We start from the raw sequence: 14,253 nt of genomic DNA on the forward strand, positions 1-14,253 counted from the left end.
TCTGTTACACAAACAGAGTTGAACATTACTGGCCTGCTCACCTGTCTTGATCTAAGTGATCTCGTGTTCAAATAACGATGAGCAGAGTCAGAAAAGGCTTGAGCTGTAGAGCTCTCTGATGAAGAGCTGTTATTGATTTTGTGGAATTTCGTGTCCCTGAAATGCGGGAAGCCATTTGGTTCCCAGTGTCTCTGGCCAGCATATCTGCCCTGTGGAGAACCACGCCTCCAGGAATTTGCAGATGTTGGCCTGTGTCTGCCCTGCATCTCGATGCAGGGCGAGCCTTCTGCATCCCGGACAGGATGCAAGTGAGGGTAGACAGTGATTGTCCAATTCACATGTTCTAAATGCACTCAGGATTTCTATGCTGTGAAGTCCTCAAGTGACAGAAATTACAATACGGAAGTCAGAACCTACCTGGGGCCGCCTCTGAGTTCAAATTTCTATCCATTAGTTGAGAATCAAGAAAGCAACTCCTGGCCGCTTCTGTTTGGACAGTTGAATCCTTAATCTGGAATCACATTTGCATCACTGAAGAAGCCCAAGGTGAGTCTGGTGCCTGTTTGACCCAGCAGCTCCACATTCCCTGTCTAGTTCCGAAACTGCTCCGTTTGCCAGCTCCAGGCATTCACATTCCCTGTCCAGTCCCATACCTTCTCCCCCCGTTTGCCAGCTCCAGGCATCCACATTCCCTGTCCAGTCCCATACCTTCTCCCCCCCGTTTGCCAGCTCCAGGCAGCAGCATCCTGCAAATGTTTCCCATCTCTGCCTGGGTCTCCCTCTGCTGCTGCCACATGATGGGTGTCCAGATGTGCTGCCCAGATCCCTCTTCCAGTGGGGACTCAGCCCCATTGTGGGGACGGCAGTGCGCAGACAGCTTCCCGTTGCCAGCTCCCTTGGGAGCTCAGAATCACCTTGCTCAGCAAGGTCACTGCTGGTTGGGGAAGCTCACATCCACTGATAAGTAGCACAAGGCAAAAGGGCTTGGTGTTGCAGCCCAAGGTGGGACAACTGTGGTGTGCGATGTGCACTCTGCAATTGTTGGGCTTGCACTGCAGTTTCACTTCTCCTTCTGCCCAGTTCTGCTTCCTTTCGCTCCCTTTGTAAGGCCTAATTCCTAAAAAACGCAGTCTCAAAATTAGGTGATAAGATGGGGTTTTGGAGCTGGGACACTCCCTGCTGCACTGGTGATGAGAACCCCATCACTGCTGGTAGGAGAAACACATAGAAACTTTCCCTGGTAGCCTCCTGTGGTGGTCTGTCTTTCCTTTGGTGGCCCCCTGTGGTGGTCTGTCATGGGAAAGGAAGCACCAGCAAGTGCAAGCATCACCTCCAAGTGAGATATGGAGGACGTAGAAGCAATAGGCATGAACGAATTGGATTGCTATTGCCACACATCTTCATGATTCAGAAAGGTAATAAATAGGCAACTGAAATTGGGTATGAAAGCCAGAGGCCTATTTAATTGTATATAAAGAAATGTTAACCTGATGTTCATAGCAGCACTATCAACAAGAGCCAAACTATGCAAAGAGCCCAAATGGAATACTACTCAGCCATCACGAAGAATGAAATCTTGCCATTTTCAGTGACATGGATGGAACTAGACAGTATTATGCTAAGTGAAATCAGAGAAAGACAAATCCCATATGCCATATGATCTCACTCACATGTGGAATTTAAGAAACAAAACACATGAACATAGGGGAGAAAAAGAAAGGCAAATCATAAAAGAGACTCTTAGCGATAGAGAACAAACTGAGGGTTGCTGGAGGGGAGGTGGGTAGGCGGATGGGGGACACAGGTGTTGGGGATTAAGGATTGCACCTGCTGTGATGGGCACCGGGTGAGGTGTGGAAGTGCTAAGTCACTATGTTGTACACCTGAAACTAATATTACACTGTATGTTAACTATTGGAATTTGAGTAAAAACTGGAAACTACAAAAAGAAAGAAAAAAAGAAATGTTTATTTCCTGACACCAGGAAGGCAGAGAAAGATGATGAAGGCCAGCATCCAACTGCTGGAGTTGACAGCATGTCAAAAATGGTTAAAATGCCCAAACAAGACAGATCCATTGTGTCACATCTAGGGCCCTGGTTGGGAGAATCTGGGCCCCTAGCACCAAAGATGGGGATATCTGGGTAGATGACCCTAAATTTTGGCTCCTCAGCATTCCTTGAATGTGCAGAAATGGTCCATGCTTCCTGTTAACAGCTAGTGGTTCCTTGTGTGGAAAGAAAATGGAGCATAGACATTCCTCCTGCAGAGTGACATGTGTCCCCTCTTCTTTTTTTTTTTACTTTTTAAAAAAAATGTTTTTAAATTTATTTCTGAGAGAGAGAGACAGAGTGTGAGTGGGGGAGGGGCAGAGAGAGAAGGAGACACAGAATCCGAAGCAGGCTCCAGGCTCCGAGCTGTCAGCACAGAGCCCGATGTGGGGCTTGAACTGACGAACTGTGAGATCATCACCTGAGCCGAGGTTGGACGCTTAACCGACTGAGCCACCCAGGTGCCCCTCGTCTGCTTTCTTAGTGTCCGTGCCTTTGCCAGAGAATACATCTCTACCCCGGCTGCCGACAAACTCAGCTGTAGTGACACAGCAAAGTATCCTCTAGTCTGGAACTGAGAGTGACAACGAGCCACACCCCCGCATGCACATCAGTACTCTCATAAATCCTCTGTTCCCAGAGCATATTTTAGAATATACTTTAACTATGTTCCAGATTTATATGATGGTTCAGTGGTGTTCTCCTATGAGTTTTAAAATTTTAATAGGAAATATACATTCATTGAAAACAACAGCAAAAATGTTAGCCTTAATTTAAAACAAAATAAGCATTATATCATTAATGTTTAAAACTAACCTTAAAATATCTACCAGCAGATGGCAATATAATCTTAAATATTACTGGTAATAGGAGATTAATTTATTAAAATAAATAAGTTTAACTAATTAATTAATGAAAATAAAGATGCATGGTTCTCCTGCACCAAGATTTTTTTCTTTTTAAAATGTCTATTTGAATGCCACAAAAAGTCATTAATTTTTTTAAGTTAAGTTTTAGAGTTCCAGTAAAGTTGCAGTGTTATGTTAGTTTTAGGTGTACAATATGGTGATTCGACAACTGCGTACATCATTACTTGGTGCTCATCAAGGTAAGTGTGCTCTTATTCCCCAGCCCCTCCCCCACCGCCCCCCTCCCCTCCACACTCCTCTCCCCTCTGGTAGCTCTCAGTGCTCTCTCTGCCTGCAGTTAAGAGTCTGTTCTGTGGTTTTCTCGCTCACTTTTTTTTCCCCTTTCCTTGTTTGTTTTCTTTCTTAAATTCCAATATGAGTAAAATCATACAGTATTTGTCTTCTCTGACTGAAAAAGTCATTAATTTTATGACTATAAAATATATATTATCATTAGAATGCAACCTTAATTGTAAAACAAAATTATATGCTCGTTCTGAATTTATGATAATTCTGACATGGTCTATATGCAAGTATTATTGATTTCTAAGATTCAAAATACTCTCTTTTATTTTTATTTATTTTCTTTGAGAGAGAGGAAGAGACAGAATTCGTAGCAGGCTCCAGGCTCCAAGCTGTCAGCACAGAGCCCGATGTGGGGCTCAAACCCACGAACCAGCCCCCTGAACTGTGAGATCATGACCTGAGCCAAAGTTAGTCGCCTAACCAACTGAGCGACCCAGATGCCCCACAGAATACTCTCTTAAATGTCAGGTCCTGACTTGTTAGGAGAATCTTAAAATCATCTGCTTTTCCCAACCAATTAAACAATTCTTAGACACTTTTGCCAGCTGTAATTGTTGGCTCTGGGCCCTTTTATAACTTAAAGTGCTTACGTACGTGACACACAGAGTCTGTCACATTTTTCCATAACATATGATAAACTAAACGTGTACATAAATACAGAATGAAGTTAGTTAGCCAAAAGTTAGCTTACTATAATATTCTGGAATTTACCTTGAATTTCCTCAGTTAGATTTCTTTTTAATTTATAGGACAATTGGAAGTCCCACCCAGAATTACTAGGCAAGAAGAAAGAAAAAGCATTCAAATTGGAAAGGAAGAAATAAAACAGTCACTGCTTGCAGATTCCATACTGCCATATATTGAAAACCCTAAAGACGTTAAAAGTAACAAATTCAGCAAAGTTGGAGATACAAACTCATATGCAAAAATCTGTTGCATTTACATTAATAATGAACTATCAGAAAGAGAAATTGAGAAAACAGTCCCATTTAAAGATGCATAGGAAAGAATAAAATACCTAGGCACAAATTTAATCAGGGAGGTGAAAGTTCTGTACATTGAAAGTTCCAAGACATTAATGAAAAAAATTGAAGATGACACAAATAAATGGAAAGATACTCCATGCTCATGAATTGGAAGAATTAATATTGTTAAAATGCCCATACTACTAAATGCCATATACAGATTCAATGCAATCCCCATCAAAATTCCAATGGCATTTTTCACAGAAGGAGAACACACAATCCTATAATTTGTATGGAACCACAAAAGACCCAGAATAGTCAATGCAATCTTGAGACAGAAAAAAAAAAAAAAAAAAAAAAAAAGCTGGAGGCGTCATAGTCCCTGATTTCAAATTACATTACACAGCTATAACAATTAAAACAGTAAGGTATTGGCATAAAAACAGACACACAGATCAGTGGAACAGAATACAGAGCCTAGAAATAAACCCACACATACATGGTCAATTAATTTATGACAAAGGAGCCATGAATATACAATGGAGAAAGGACAGTGTCTTAAATATTTGGTGTTAAAAAACTGGACAGCCACATGCAAAGCAATAAAACTGGACCACAATCTTACCCCACACACAAACACTAACTCAAAATGGATTAAAGAATGTAATACCTGAATGAAGATAAATACCTGTAATATTTGAATGTAAAACCTGAAACCATAAAACTCCTAGAAGAAAACATAGGAGGTAAGCTCCCTGACCTAAGTCTTGGTGATGGTTTTTTGAATCTGACACTAAAAGCAAAAGCAATGAAAGCAAAAATAAGCACTTGGGACTATATCAAATTAAAAAGCTTCTGCACAACAACAATAAAAATCGTAAAAAGGTAATCTGTATGGGAGAAAATAAATGCAAATCACGTATGAGACAATGGGGCCAATATCCAAAATATATGTAGAACTCCACTCAATATCAAACAAAACAACCCCCCCCCCCAACAATCTGTTTAAAAAATAAGCAGAAGTCCTGAACAGACATTTTCCCAAAGATATACAGATGGCCAATATGTACGTGAGAAGATGCTCAACATCACTGATAATCAGAGAAATGCAAATAAATACCATGAGATAACAATGAATAACACATCACACCTGCTAGAACTGCTATCATCAAAAAGACAAGAAATAACAAGTGTTGGCGAGAATATGGAGAAAAGAGAACCCTCTTGCATTGTTGCTGGGTGCAGACGTGTGGAAAACAGGATGGAGTTTCCTCAAAAATTTAAAAATAGAAATACCATATGATCCAGCAATTCCACCTTTGCTTATTTATTTGTCCAAAGAAAACAAAAACTAATTTGAAAAGATATATACACCCCTAAGTTCACTGCAGCATTACCTACAAGAGCCAAGATACAGAAACAACCTAAGTGTCCACTGGTGGATGAATAGATAAAACAGATGTGGTATGCAGACACAGTGGAATATTATTCAGCCATAAAACATGAAATCTTGCCATTTGTGATAACATGAGTGGAACTTGAGGCATTATGCTAAATGAAGTAAGTCAGAGAGAGAAAGACATACTGTATTATCTCTCTTACATGTGGACTCTAAAACCAACCGACAAAGAAAAATACCAAACTTATAGATACAGAGAACAGATTGGTGCTTGTAGGAGGCTGGGGGGTGGGGAGGGGTGTTGGGAGAAATGGGTAAAGTTTTTTTTTTTTCAGTTTAAATAAATGGAATAATATTGTAAAAAAAAAATAAAAGGATGTTAACTTTGAAAATTTTTTGTAATATAGGGGACAGGAAAAAAAACAAATGTCTATCAATAGAATACTGGTTAAATGAAATAAATACAGTATAATCTGTAAAAGGAATACTATGCAGCTAGAAAAAAGAATGAGGAGAGAGGTCCTACATATGTGATTTTTTTCTTTATTTTGAAATAGTTTCAAACTCAAGGGATAAGTGTAAAAATTAGTACAAGGAATTTCCTTTTACCTTTCACTAACTTCTCCAAATCTTGCCATTTTTTACCATAATTGCTTTATCATTCTCTCGAATCAGATTTTCCTTCAGGTTTACAGAGATATAAATGAACTATTACATCATGTAAGTTAACCAGATATAATTGTAAGTGAAAAAAAATTCCATTAGTGAGCAGTACAATCCAATTTTTGGATACACATATGCACACAAAAAAACAAAAACTATCAAGGAAAAAATATCAAGGAGCCCATATTACTTTGGTGTATTTACAAAGAATCATGAACACCTGGAAATTCCTTCAAGCTGTGAGTTATAGACTCTGCTTCCCATTGGACTCACCCATGTCCAGGCCACGCCCATACAAATATGGTAAGAATCTGAGGGTATGATCAGGTATCAGTAAATTTTAAAACTTCCAGTGTGATTCCAGTGTGAAACTCTGGTTAAGAGCCACTTGTTTGAATCAGTTCCTGTCACAGTTAAGTGTCCACATGAATCACCCAGATATAATATTAATACACACATACTCATTCAGTAGGTCTGGGGTGGATTCTGAGCTCCCGCATTTGTAAGCAGCTCCCAGCTGCTGCTGCTGCTGCTGGTCACGGACCAGACTTGGAAAAGCACTGGCTTAGTTTTTAAGGCGGTGGTTCTCCAAATGTAACGTGTTTCAAAAATCACCTGGGAAAGTTGGTAAAAACAGGCTCAGGCCCATTTTTACTGAAGTTTACTAAAGACTGGTCTACTTCAGTAAGTCTGGGCCATTCATTAGCTGTCTAGATGAGGCCGACGGACACCAACATTTGAGAACGGCTGTTTTTCGATGACCAGAATGCCTGCAGCTGAGCAATCCTAAGATCATTACATGCACAGTTTCTCTGATGGTAATGTGACACCTGGTTGCCAAGGTGACTGGCCTGGTTTGATGCTTTTCCCACTGGTTGGAATGCTGTAGAAATCCTACCCATCTTTCAGGGCCTACACTCATGACAATTTGTTTGCGAAGCGTCTCTAACCACCTCTACTGGATTGGGAGTCTTGCATGGCTGTAAATACCTGCACTGGCTCCTGTAGCACCTCGCCCCACACTCCCATTAGTGTTAAAGCTAAAACCAGAGACTGGATTTCCCATTTTTGTATTTGTCTTCCTTTCCTCTGAACGCTCCCTTCAATGAGACGGATCTCTGTCCTCACCTTTGCCTACGCTGCAGCCCTTATTTGTTACTCGAGGCACGAGTATTCATGCCTTCATTAATGAGGTAAGTGAGTGAGGTGTTCCCGGGGGGCAGTGAGCTCTGGGTAGTGACTGCAGCTGGTTACATGTGCCACATGGATGCAGGGATGCGGTCTTGCTCACACTACGTCCACCACACCCGGCACGCGGCACGTGTCCATATGTTGCTGTCAGTGAAAGACACAAGTGAAAGGGAACAAGAGTCAAGGCACAGAGAACTTTCATGGCGAGACAAGGATTTGAGAGTTGTTCAGTAAGCATCGTGATGCAACTTTTCAGCAGGGAAAATGTGTGATGATGATGAAGATTTTTAACACAGGGGCTGTGGCAAAAGCAAGGAGATGCTGGCCTGAAGAGGGAAGGGAGGAGACAGTCCCATCAGGAGGATGTCATATAATCGAGGTTGGAGCAGATATTAAGGTATAAAACACAGGCTAATCATCATTTTCTTGAGCATTTACTTTGTATTACTTATAATGTGAAGTACATACATGATCTTTTATCTTTATAAATGTGCCATGTGGTAGATATTCTCACTTTATAAATAATGAAATCTAGGCTCAAAGACATTAAGCCTCTTGTCAAAAGTCACACATGGGAGCCAAGACTTGAACCCAAGACGGTCCCGCTCCAAAATCTTACTGCAGTAATCGCACTGATGTGGCGGGAATCGCAGTAATCTCCAGCAGGTTCTGGAGATACTTCTATTCTGGGGAGAACTGACCCACTGGTTTGGGGAAACCAGAATGAGGCAGGAAGAAACAACATTTTGTAGCATGCCCTAATGATAAGCCTGATCACGCCATGTCATTATGTGGTGAAGGCTGAAGTGACGGTCTGCGTACTCAGCATCTTCGTTGCAAACTCTTAGGAGAAATGTCTCAGGAGAAGCACACAGAATCCCCTGGTTACCTATAATTCTGGCCCACATCCCCGCCTTTCCTTCTGGCTGTTGAAGTGCAATTTTCTGGTAGCTTGGGCACATTATAAAATAAAGGTGAGTGGCCAGGAAAAGACTTTCTGCTGATGTTTGGTGTGGGAGGTGGGTGCAGATGTCATCTTTTGTGGCTCAGTTTTGTGAGTCCATTAAATGCCCTGTTTTAAGAAAAGCGTAGTAAATACTTGTGCCCACCAGTACATTTTCAAATCACGAAATTAGAGCTGCTCTTAAGATCAATCAATAATAGAGAATTTGTTCAGAATGCGAAAAACTGAAAAAGCTCTACTTAATACCCACACGGTCCAAATCCATTCAGTTCTATCACAGCGGGAGAAGGCGTGACATAATTCCAGATACGAATGAAAGTGGATTGAATTTTCTGAAAACTATAATCTGGCTCTAATTTAAAAAATATTACCTCAGTCGGTGGGCTTTTAGTTTTTTAAGCTCCTATGCAACAGTGGCACAAATGATTGTGTTGTTTTTTTTGACATCTACCTTACTTAGGCCCATCAAACGGCCCCGGACATGGCAGTGCCCCAGTCTCCGCACAGCCCAAAACCTAAATTGGAAGGAAATGGTTACTGCTGCTCCAGGAGATTCTGGATCCTTTCCAATGTGCTTGATTTTGTCATCACTTTTATTTTTAAAAATTGTTTTCGTTATTCTGAAAAAAAGAGCTTAGAAAATACGTAAAAGCATAAAGAAAAAAGTCTCCTATAATCTCATCACTCGGTGCCAGCCGCTGGTAACCTGCTCTAACTCTGGAGTGCAAATATATGCATGCACTCACTCAACTTTGTGAGAGGACATCAAGTCCAGTCTTTCGTGGTCAGACTGTAGGAAAGTATTAAGACATGCAGGAAAAGGGGCATGCTGAAGGCTGTGCTATGTGAGGCCAGATGAGCCAATAGGTAATTGTATCGTTTCACTGGGAGGGCCTGAGGCATGGGTTTGCCATCAGTGGTGGGCCAGTCAGGGTGTTGACGTGGCCTCCCTCCAAGCCAGGACTGACAGTAGGGCCGGAGAGCTGGGCCTGCTCATGGCAGCAGGGATGAGGTCGTATGACCACTAGCTGTCGATGATGTTGAACTTCCAGAAGCCAGGGGCCACGATTACTTGTGAGGTCAGCAAGGTTGCAAAGGCAATCACCAACGCGGCTTGGCCTTGAGGGAACTGTGGTCCCCAGGGGCATAGAGTTGTGCCCCACATGCTAAATGCAGAGAAAGGCAAGAATACACGGGCAGGAGACTGAGGTCTGCCCCCACCCCACTACCACCAGTAACAGTATCTTCCTCTGCATTTGGACTCAATCTGGTTCTCACACCTGGAACCTGTTCACTGATGAGGTGGGCAGTGAACCATTGCCAGCTAAAATACTGGATACCCAGTTAAGTTCAAATTTCAGATAAACAACGAATGATGTTTTAATGTAAGTATATCCCAGGCAATACTTGGGACATACTTATGCTAAGTTTTTTTTTTAATTGTTTATCTAAAACTCGAGTTTAATTAGGTTCTTATATTTTTATTACTTAATATGGCAATCCTAGTTCTGGAGAAAGGATCCTGATGCCATAAAGAATTTACACTATGATGATTCTTCTGATCTTTCCTCAAAGGGACCTATGTCTATTTACTTGGGTGCTGGTGCACGGATGTTCTGAGGACTATTCGACATAGGACTTGAGAGTTCACGTTTATACTCATAGACCAGAAGTTTCTCTGTGGCTTCCTACTGGGTAATGAGTGAAGTAGTAGCCAGGTTTCAGCTTAGAGTGGGTCTACTGAGCCCAGGACTTGGGGGACTGGTGATCATTTCCTTGGCTCAGGAACACACGAAAGGGATTGACATACGTAGCAGTTGGAGTAGCTAGCATAGTAGGCCTCGGCCTGTGGTGGGGGAGGCCTCTAAAAGGGCATGCATTCCTTCCTACCCTCTATGTTCTGCCAAGATAGTAATGAATTAAAAAAAAAGTGTTATCTGCTAGGAATTTATCCAAGGGACACAGGAGTACTGATGCATAGGGGCACTTGTACCCCAATGTTCATAGCAGCACTCTCAACAATAGCCAAATTATGGAAAGAGCCTAAATGTCCATCAACTGATGAATGGATAAAGAAATTGTGGTTTATATACACAATGGAATACTACGTGGCAATGAGAAAAAATGAAATATGGCCTTTTGTAGCAACGTGGATGGAACTGGAGAGTGTGATGCTAAGTGAAATAAGCCATACAGAGAAAGACAGATACCATATGGTTTCACTCTTATGTGGATCCTGAGAAACTTCACAGGAACCCATGGGGGAGGGGAAGGAAAAAAAAAAAAAAAAGAGGTTAGAGTGGGAGAGAGCCAAAGCATAAGAGACTGTTGAGAACTGAGAACAAACTAAGGGTTGATGGGGGGTGGGAGGGAGGAGAGGGTGGGTGATGGGTACTGAGGAGGGCACCTTTTGGGATGAGCACTGGGTGTTGTATGGAAACCAATTTGACAATAAATTTCATATACAAATAAAAAAAAAAGTGTTATATCTCACATCTCAAGAGATGGGACAGACATTAGCCCCACCCTTAAGGATCATAAGGAAGCATGGGTGGTGGTCCCCATCACCCATCTGTTTATTTCACCTGTCTCTGTCCTGCAGAGAGATTACACAAGCTCTCCTAAGTATTAGCCTCTATTGAGGCTGCTGTGCTGGGTATGGATTCATTGGTAGAGCATGTTAATAAGATCTCGGGCACATGGTATACACACAGTGATTTGGCAAATACTTTCTTTTCTTCCTTTCTTTTTCTTTTTTTAATGTTTTTATTTATTTTTGAGAGACAGAGAGAGACAGAGTGTGAACAGGGAAGGGGCAGAGAGGGAGACACAGAATCTGAAGCAGGCTTCAGGCTCTGAGCTGTCAGCACAGAGCCCAACGTGGGGCTCAAACTCATGAACCATGAGATCATGACCTGAGCCGAAGTCGGACGCTCAACCAACTGAGCTCCCAGACGACCCTTGGCTAATGCTTTCTTTGTTGCTCCAAGCAGAAAAAAAAAAGTATTAGAAACTATTGGCATTCCCATGGAACAGGCAGAAATGCACATGACAGTTTTGCTCTAGGGCTCTCTGTCAAAATACAGTCAGAAGAGATCTGGACCATCTGAACATCCCACAGAACATCACATTGATGACCTCATCTTGATTAAGTCAGACAAACAAGACGTGGCTAGCAGGAGACCATGGTAAGACACTTTCATTCCAGAGCATGGGAGACAAACCTTTCAAAGACTCAGGAACCTGCCAGGCAGGGAAATCTCTTAGAGGTCCAGTGGTCAGAGTCAGGCTGGGACAGCTACTCGAGTGAAAGATAATTTGCTCCATCTTGCATCCTCTACTACAAAGAAAGAAGCACAGTATCTCTTAGGTCTCTCTGGGCTTTGAAAGCAGCACATTCTGTACCTAAGACTTGTATTCTAGACCATATGCTGCATCGTCCAGAAGGCTGACAGATTTGAGTAGCGCCCAGGCAGGAAGAGTTTCTGCATAAGGACTGGGCTGTAGTGCAATTCGCGCTTCCAGGCTATTTGGCTGACGGGATGATGTGGAGATGCCAGCTGTGGGGAGAGAGGTAGTGTGCAGTTTATGGCAAACCCCAGTGGGAGAATTAAATGCAAGCCCCTGGGTTTCCGTGGCAGAACCATGCCTTCTGTAGCAGAGATGTTTATGCCTTCCAAGAGACAGATCCTGGTGTGTTGTGTTACTAGACCTTGGCAAAGTAGAAACACTTGCCTGTTTTCACCAAATGACCATACTTCCAGAAGTAGCCATTATAATCTGATTCTCTTAGATGCAGCAAGTCATAAGATTGATTTCCATCCTAAGATGGAAATGGCACGTCTGGGATTGAGCCTCAGCTGAACCAGAGCACATGAGTCAGTTGCAAGAGCAAGTAGTTTTTGGAGGTCACCAAGAGGACATGACCACCGGTTGACCTGGAAGCTGAACCTGGCAATCAGAGGATCCTCACCCCTGCTCCTATCCTTGGAATGTACATCGTGCCCACTGTTTCCACAGTGGGAGCCATTTTCAAGAACTCAGCTTTGAGATAGCAATTGAGATTTCTGGGACTGAATACATGACTGAACTCATTCAAGACCTCTATACAAACCATTAAGACGTGTAGGTGTGGAGAGTTACTCATTTTGCAGCTGCCCAAGACAAGGCTTGTGTGCAAGCTCCCTTGGTTGTTAAAACTGCCGCTTATCAATCTGGAGTGGCCTGCCTCTTTCTTTGGTCTCTCCTTGCCCTCCAAGCATGGGGGCCAGTTTGCAAACCAACAGTATCCCAGACCCCCTTGCCACTTTCAAGGTTGGTATTAGCATCATTCGTCAGCTTGCACCTATGGCCACCAGGGGAGTCACATACGCAAGCTAAAAGAGCTGGTTTATGGACTGGTTGGGTTGGTATATGAGTGAGATCCAAAAATGAATACCTGGTACACTGTAGCCTTACTTAAGTGTGGATTTGCAAGACCGTGGTAGGGAAAATTTTCCTAATCGTGGAGTTTTGAGTATTGGACTTGATTGTTGCTATTGTGTAGAATAAGGGGCCTGAGGTGAGAAAAGGAGGGTGTGTATGAGTGCGAGTGTGTGTGTGTGTATGTGTGTGCATGCACACATGCATGAAAACACATACATCCTCTCAGGTAGTGGTGAGTGGTCTGGCTGGTTGGTCAGAAGCCAGAAAGGGAAACAGCTGAAAGACTGAACACAAGAAAGCTTGTGAGAGGCTTGTGAAGGGACGTGTGGGAGTAGAGCTGAAGTGTGAAGGGTTTTACATCACGGGTAATGTCCCCCAGAAAACAAGTGCCCACCGTGGAAAAGACACTGAATAACAACACAGATAAAATGTTTTGATCAGTCGACATTAGCTCGCCTTGCCATTGGTCCCTCTGTACTGGAGTGGAGTGGTCATGGGGACAGGGATGGATGGCGTGACTCCCATTTATCAGTTGCCCCATGAATAGAGCAAATGGTGGCAGCCATGGAGTTCCGTGGCTTAGATATTCCTTTAAGAAGAAACCTGCTGACCAGCTGTGAGGAGTGCAGGTAGCTGACGGTCTTCACTGGCAGCACCTTCTGGGTGCATCACAGCATCTGGATGGCAACCACCCCCTCTTCCCAGGCAGCTCAGGCACTGGCTGAGCCCCGCGGGAATAACAGTACCCTTTCTGCCCAACACGGGACTCTTCTACCAGCCATCTTTGCTCCAGAGCTCAAAGGGGGCCAAGTGAGAGTTTTGCAGAGGTGCACCTCCGGCTAGGGCCTCTCTGCTCAATCCGCCTGGCTTCTCCCTTTCTTTTCACGAGTCCAAATGCTAGCATCACAGTCTGCTCCTGCTCCCTTTTCCATTTATTTTTCATAGACGCCTCCACCACCTCCTCTTCCACCTCCTTCTGGGCATCTGCTTCCTAGAGGACCCAACAGATGCAGAGGCATTTCTGCTCTCCTTTGTTGTAATAATGAATGTACCTTTAATTTTCAAAGTATGTGTTTGAATAATTCTTTTCCCTGCTGTTTGCTTCTTGGTGTTGAATAGTTTATTACGTGGTACTCATCTCACCTGAATGTACTTGAGTGCTCACACAAATCATTCACAAAGATATATTTTAGTGTGTCAAGAATAAGGTCTTAGTATAACAATTCCACAAAGGAGTGGCTAATGATATAATCTGTACTAGTTAAATGTGCCTCCATTCCATGATGTATAGCATAGGTAGTACAGACAGATCTGTTGAGAAGCAATACTCCCACACCAAAGAAATAAAGTCACAAGATTTGTTATTTATAGATCTTAGATAT

General features: G+C 42.7%; 1 long non-coding RNA gene across 2 annotated transcripts in view; it reads right to left on the reverse strand.

Moving 5' to 3' along the window:
• LOC147577015 (uncharacterized) overlaps positions 1 to 14,253 on the reverse strand; it is a 71,337-nt gene that overhangs the window by 21,833 nt on the left and 35,251 nt on the right. The window contains exon 3 of one of the 2 annotated variants that reach the window (XR_015241395.1): positions 6,585 to 8,554. The exons of the other annotated variant lie outside the window; for it this stretch is intronic. This is a non-coding gene — a long non-coding RNA (uncharacterized LOC147577015). Of the gene's footprint in view, positions 1 to 6,584; positions 8,555 to 14,253 lie in introns of those variants that run through there. 2 annotated transcript variants of the gene reach the window in all.

This window comes from Puma concolor, chromosome D1 (assembly GCF_028749965.1).
Source record: "Puma concolor isolate L17-30 chromosome D1, mPumCon1.1.hap2, whole genome shotgun sequence".
NCBI classification, from domain to species: domain Eukaryota; kingdom Metazoa; phylum Chordata; class Mammalia; order Carnivora; family Felidae; genus Puma; species Puma concolor.